The sequence below is a fragment of the Triticum aestivum genome, chromosome 7B, assembly GCF_018294505.1.
Source record: "Triticum aestivum cultivar Chinese Spring chromosome 7B, IWGSC CS RefSeq v2.1, whole genome shotgun sequence".
NCBI classification, from domain to species: domain Eukaryota; kingdom Viridiplantae; phylum Streptophyta; class Magnoliopsida; order Poales; family Poaceae; genus Triticum; species Triticum aestivum.
Window position 1 is genome coordinate 459,503,200 of NC_057813.1, and position 6,978 is coordinate 459,510,177.

Below are 6,978 nucleotides of genomic sequence, written 5' to 3' on the forward strand. Positions count from 1 at the left end.
TCCTGTTATGTCAACAGTGCTTCAGAAGTAGTCTTAGGTGTGAAGGCAGCTTGGGAACTGGCCAGTTGCAAAGCAAACGAACGAGTAACTCGTTGAGATGCCGATACAGTTGAAGCGGATGCTGCAGCTGGTGGAGCAGGTGATACTGTGTTTGTAGATTTAGTTGGTGGACTTGGACCTTCTACTGCACTATAAGTACCAGCAGAATCTCGAGGGCAGATCCTTTTCCATTGCACCCGACGAGTAACACCATTCCCTACTATATTCTTTTCCTTGCTCTTTTTTCACTTTGCCATGTCAAGCCGTACCCACAACACAAAAGAATAAAATCGCTCTTCAAAACTCATTGATGCATGATACAGACAAGCAATACTTTGATGTAAGACAACCGTTTGAGGATGGAATATGTAAGAAAAACAGGACGGCATGACATATTCACAGCTACGATGTGTAAACTAAGCAGAAGGATTTTCAAGAAAGTAGAACTAATGCAAGCTAGACACCATATGAAAGATGTAACCAATATTACTCTGCCAAGTTAAAAGTGTCTTGTCATAAGTGGCATTTCAAAAAATTAGAAGCAGTAAAACCTAGAAATCAATGCAAGATGCAACCACTATCAAACTACCATGTTAAAAGCGTCCAATCACGAGTGACTAATGCGGGATACACAACAACAGTACTTTGATGTAAGAACATGGTATGATATATAGATGTAGTGTATTCTAGACACAGAAAGGCGTGTCATATGCATATGTATAATGTATATACTCAGCAGGTGCAATTTAATCAAAATAGAAGAAATACAGGCTAGACAACATATGCAACATGAAACCAATTATCACACTGTCAACTTAGAGAAAGCACCTGTGATGGTGGGGTATGGGAGATGAACTCATCATGTAGACTAGGGACTTTAACTGCATTAGCAGTAGCAGTGGAAATCTAGAGAGTCTATGTTTGCGTCGGTCTGGAGGACCACGTACATCCCCTAACTTACTCTTTTCCTTCCTCTTTTCTGATATTGCCTTATGAAGTCAAAACCACAAGAAGATGAATAAAATTAGCTCTGCGTAACTGGTTGATGCATGATATGGACGGACACTACTTTGGTGTAAGGCAAGCCCAGGATAGGAGGATGGAATATATACAAAAAAGACAGCATTGCATATTCACAGGTATGATAGGAGGACGGAATATGTATGAAAAACAGAAACCAGAAGGCATTTCAACAAAATTAGAAGAAATGAAAGCTAGGCACCATATGAACATGCAACCAATATCACTCTATCAGGTAAAAAGTGTCTCGTCGTAAGTGCCATTTCCAGAAATTAGAAGCAGTACAAGCTAGAAGACAACGCAAGATGCAACCTACATCACACTCCCAAGTTAAATGTTTCTTACGGGTAAGTGATTGTTGCAGGTATAAGTTGTAAGCTATGCAGATGAAATTCAACAAATTCAGAAGCAATACAAACTAGACATCATACGGAACACACAACCACATATAACAGTTCCCAGTTAGAGCAAGCACCTGTGATGGTGGAGTAGGGGAGATGTGCTCATCATCTACACAACTACGTTGACTGTCCAGCCTTGTGTTGTCTTGAATCTTGTTGGGAGGATGGCGGAGTAGAATCTGTAGAGACCCTCTGTTTGAGTTGCTCCGAAGGACCACCATCATCCACTGCCATACCAAATTCCTTCAACTGTATTGATTTTGCATTGTGAAGTCAAACCGATAAGAAAAAGGAATAAAATTCGCTCTTTAGAAGTCATTCATGCATGATACTGATGAACACTACTCGGATGAAAGGCAAACACATGATAGGAGGATGGAATATGTACGAAAAATAGGACGGCGTGACATATTCACACCTATGATGTGGTAACTAAGAAGAAGGCATTTCAACAAATTAGAAGCACTACAAGCTAGACAACATTTGAAAGATGCAACCAATATCACTCTGCCAAGTTCAAACTGTCTGGCGTTTCAACAAATTAGCAGTACATGCTAGAAATCATATGCAAGACACAACCAATATCATAGTGGAGACTTAAAGGTGCCTTATCATAAGTGACTAATGCGGGATATGCAAGAACAGTAGTATTAAGAACATGGTGTGATCAGATATAGTATGTTCTAGAAACAGGAACACGTGTCATATTCACAGGCACTATGTGTAAAGTAAGCAGATGCAATTCAACAAAGTTAGAAGCAATACAAGCTAGACATCATATGCAACATGCAACAACATATAATAGTGCCAAGTTAGAGCAAACATCTGTGATGGTGGAATAGGGGAGATGTGCTCATCATCTACACAGCTACGTTGACTGTCTAGCCTTGTGTTGTCTTGCGGATCTTGTTGGGAGGATGGCGGAGTAGCACCTGTAGAGACCCTCTGTTTCAGTTGCTCGGAAGGACCACCATCATCCAATGCCTTACCAATTTCCTTCCACTTTCTTGATTTTGCATTGTGAGGTCAAACAAATAAGAAAAAGGAATAAAATTTGCTCATCAGAACTCATTCATGCATGATACTGACGAACACTACTCTGATGAAAGGCAAAGTCATGATACAAGGATGGAATATGTATGAAAAATTGTACGGCTTGGCATATTCACACCTATGATGTGGTATCTAAGCAGAAGGCACTTCAAAAAATTAGAAGCACTGCAAGCTAGACATCGTATGGAAGGTGCAATCAATATCACTCTGCCAAGTTAAAACTGCCTTGTCATAGGTGGTGTTCATCAAACTAGAAGCACTACATGCTAGAAATCATTTTCAAGACGCAAACCAATATCACACTACCAACTTAAAGGTGTCCCATCATAAGTGACTAATGCAGGATACACAAGAAGAGTAGTTTCATGTAAGAACATGGTGTGATAGACAAATATAGTATGTACCAAAAACAGGAAGGCATGCCATATTCACGCATATCATGTGTAAGCTAAGCAGATGCAGTTTACACTAATTAGAAGCAATACAAGCTAGACACCATATGCAACATGCAACCAGATACCACACTGCCAAGTTAGAGCAAGCACCTTGGATGGTGGAGTAGGGGAGCGGAGACTTGGAACTTGTAATGCACTAGCAATATGAGGAGAATCCGTACAGATGATCCATTTACGTTGCTGCAGAGGACCACCATCATCGCCTTCCTTACTCTTTCCTTCCTCTTTTTTGATTTTGCCTTGTCAAGTCAAAGTAGTGTCAAACCCACAAGAAAAAGGAATAAAATTTGCTCTTCAAAACTCATCGATGCATGATACTGACGAACACTACTTTCATGTAAGGCAGCCGCATGATAGGAGGATGGAATATGTATGAAAAACAGGACAGCATGACATATTGATATGTAGATGTATAAAGTGTAAACTGAGTGCAAGGTGTTTGAACTAGTTAGAAGCAATGCAAGCTAGAAACCATATGAAAGATGAAACCAATATCACTCTGCCAAATTAAAAGGGTGGCCTCATAAATGTATTTGACCAAATTAGAAGCAATACATGGCAACGGGCTAGAAATCATATGCAATATGCAACGAATAAATATGTCTTATCGTAAGTGATTGATGCAGGATACAGAAGAGAGGTAGTTTCATGTAAGAACATGGTTAACAGATAGATGTAGTATGTACCAAAAATAGGAAGGCATGTCATGTTCACAAGTATAATGTGTAAACTAAGCAGATGCAATTTACCCTAATTAGAAGCATTACAAGCTAGACACCGTATGCAACATGCACCCACATATCACAGTGCGAAGTTAGAGCAAGCACTTGCAATGGTGGTGTAAGGGAAATGCGGTCTTCAAGTACAGAGCTACGTTCAATATCTTCATTTAGGCTTGTCGTTTCTTGAGAATCATGTGGGGAGGATGAAACTGCACTCTTTATAAGAGTAACGCGTCTCATACTAACCCATGGGCGTGACTGTCTCATCATAAGTGATAGATGCAGGACACACAAGAACAATAGTTTGATGTAAGAACATGGTGTGACAGGCAGATGTAGTATGTAGCAAAAACAGGAAGCCATGTCATATTCACATGTACAATGTGTAAGCTAAGGAGATGCAATTTAACAAATTAGGAGCAATACAAGCTAGGCACCATATGCAACATGCAACCAGATATCACACTGCCATATTAGAGCAAGCACCTAGGGCTGTGGAGTAGGGGAGATGAGATTTGGAACTTGCACTGCAGTAGAAGTAGCAAGAGAATCTGTAGAGATCATCTGTTTTGGTTGCTCCATAGGATCACCATCATTCCGTGCCTTCGTCCTTTTAGATTTTGCCTTGTCAATTAAACACACAAGAAAAAGGAATGAAATTCGCACTTCCAAATTCGTTGATGCATGATACTGACGAACACAACTTTTATGTAAGGCAACCACATTGTATGAGGATGGAATACGTACAAAAAACGCTAAGGAGAAGGCATTTCAACAAATTGGAAGCAATGGAATCTAGACACCATATGAAAGATCCAACCAAAATCACTCTACCAAGTTAGATGTGTCTCATTATAAGTGGCACTTCAACAAATTAGAGGCAATACATGTTTGAAATGATATGCAAGATGCAACCAATATTACACTGTCAACTTGAAGGTGTCTCGTCAGAAGTGATTGATGAGGGATACACAAGAAAAGTAGTATGATGTAAGAACATGGTTAATAGAAAGACGTAGTATGTACCAAAAACAGGAAGGCATGTCATATTCACAGGTATAATGTGTTAACTAAGCAGATGCAATTTACCCTAATTAGAAGCATTACAAGGTAGACACCATATGCAACATGCAACCACATATCACATTGCCAAGTAAGAGCAAGCACCTTCGATGGTGGTGTAGGGGAATTGCGGTCATCAACTAGAGAGCTATGTTGACTATTTTCATTTAGCCTTGCTGTTTCTTGAGAATCATGTGGGGAGGATGACCCTGCACTCTTTAAACGAGTAGTGCGTCTCACAGTAACCCACTGGGGTGACTCTCTCATCATAAGTGATTGATAAGGGATACAAAAGAGCATTAGTTTGATGTACTAACATGGTTAATAGACATATGTAGTATGTATCAAAAACAGGAAGGCACGTCATTATCAAAGGTATAATGTGTATAGTAAGCAAATGCAATTTAACCAAATTGAAAGAAATACAAGCTAGACACCATATGCAACATGCAACCACATTTGACAGCGTGAAGTTAAAGCAAGCACCTGTGATGGTCATGTGTGGCAATTGAGATCATCAACTACAGAGCTACGTTTACTGCCTCCATCTGCTGACACTACACCCTTTAGAGCACTGAAACGCTTAGTGTTTATCTTCGAATTACACCGGAGCGACTTCTGTCTTTTCTTTTGTGTATTCATCAACACCGCATCAGAGTCTGAAATGACCATGCATAAACAAACAATAGTGTGAGTATGGGTGAAGTATGTGCACAAGTAGTACAGTGTAAAAGTAGCAGATAGCAGGTCGATGAGAAATAAATGATGAGAGACATATGATAGCTCTACAACATGCATGGCACACGAAATTACTAGATTCTAGAATAGTGAAATATGAGCACAAGGATGGCTGGGAAATGCAGATGCTCCTCCAGCACACCACAAGGTGTGGTCCTATGAAAATAACAGTCGACTGAAAACAAATAGGTCAGTCCATTTTTTCTGCATCGTCTGATGTACAAAGAATGGGCAGATCGCCTTCATCTACCTCCAGCCAGTCAGTGTTGACGATCTTCCTCGAAACGCCAACAACCACTGGCCCAGTCCCCTGCCTCCTCCCTCCCCTCGACCTCACCGCATCTCCGTGCTTGGCACCGCCCCCTGACCATCCCTTCAAGCCCCGTCGACCTCCAGATCAAGCGCAAGCAGCTCCTATGCCCCACACCCCAATGATAGACACTGATGCGCCACTTCCCCGATGAACAGGTGGACTAGGTGCTCCGCGTGCCTAAGCGGGTGCTGCTTCTTTTAATTGCGAATCAACTAACCCTGAATTGAAATCCAGGTGGGCTACTAACCTCTAGCCAAGGTGAAATAGTAAATGGGAGGAAACCTTATGCATTTAGTATCACAGAGAAGGTACAGTAAGAAGCACTCAACTAGTTTCTTTCGTGGGATGAATACGGTGTGAGCAGAGACGTAAGATTTGCACGAATAAGGGAAGAGAGTACCTCTTTTTGCTAGCAGTGTTGTGTCCTCCTTTTGTTTTTCCAACGATCTTCTTGTGGTTTGCTTGAAACAAGAAGTTGTGGAGGACGGTGGAGCCTTGGACAAACCCATGGCCAAGTTGTTGAGTGTGGTGCGGTGGGCGTCTGTCGGCGGCGGGGAACCAAATCCGAGGCGGCGAATGACAACGTAGCGGGAACATCTCCGGTGCGGTGGACGGTTGCGACAGTGGAGCGGCAACGGTGAGGCACATGACGGAGTAGTCGAAGTGGTTCTGGTACAGCACACATCGGTATCAGCGTCGTGCAGGCAGCTCTGGCTTGGGTTGAGCTGCTAAGTCCTTGAGGGTGTTGCGGGTGTGGTTGCATTGGACGACAACGTCGGGGTACCGACTCCGGCGTGATGGAGGAGGGCGGTGGTGGATTGGGCGCGATGGGGTGGAGGACAGAGGAGGCTCGGGTTTTGCGCTGGTGGAGAGGGTGTTTTGGCGCCCACGGAGTATGAAATGAGGAAACGGAGGAAGGGGGAATTAAGGGGGAACAATGTTTCGGTTTGGGACACGCTTGTTTGAAATGTGGGGAGTTACAAACTTTGCCCCCATCTAAAATTTCAGACATATTGCGGGTCGGGGGTAGGACAATAATCTTAGGTTTCCCAAATGGTGGGCGGGATAGATTTCGGCCAAGCACATGGGTGTTTAGGCTCCCACGGCGTATGAATGCTTCTCGGAGGCGGTTGAGACTGGCATCTTGGTGAAGTTACAAACCTACCCCAGTTTAG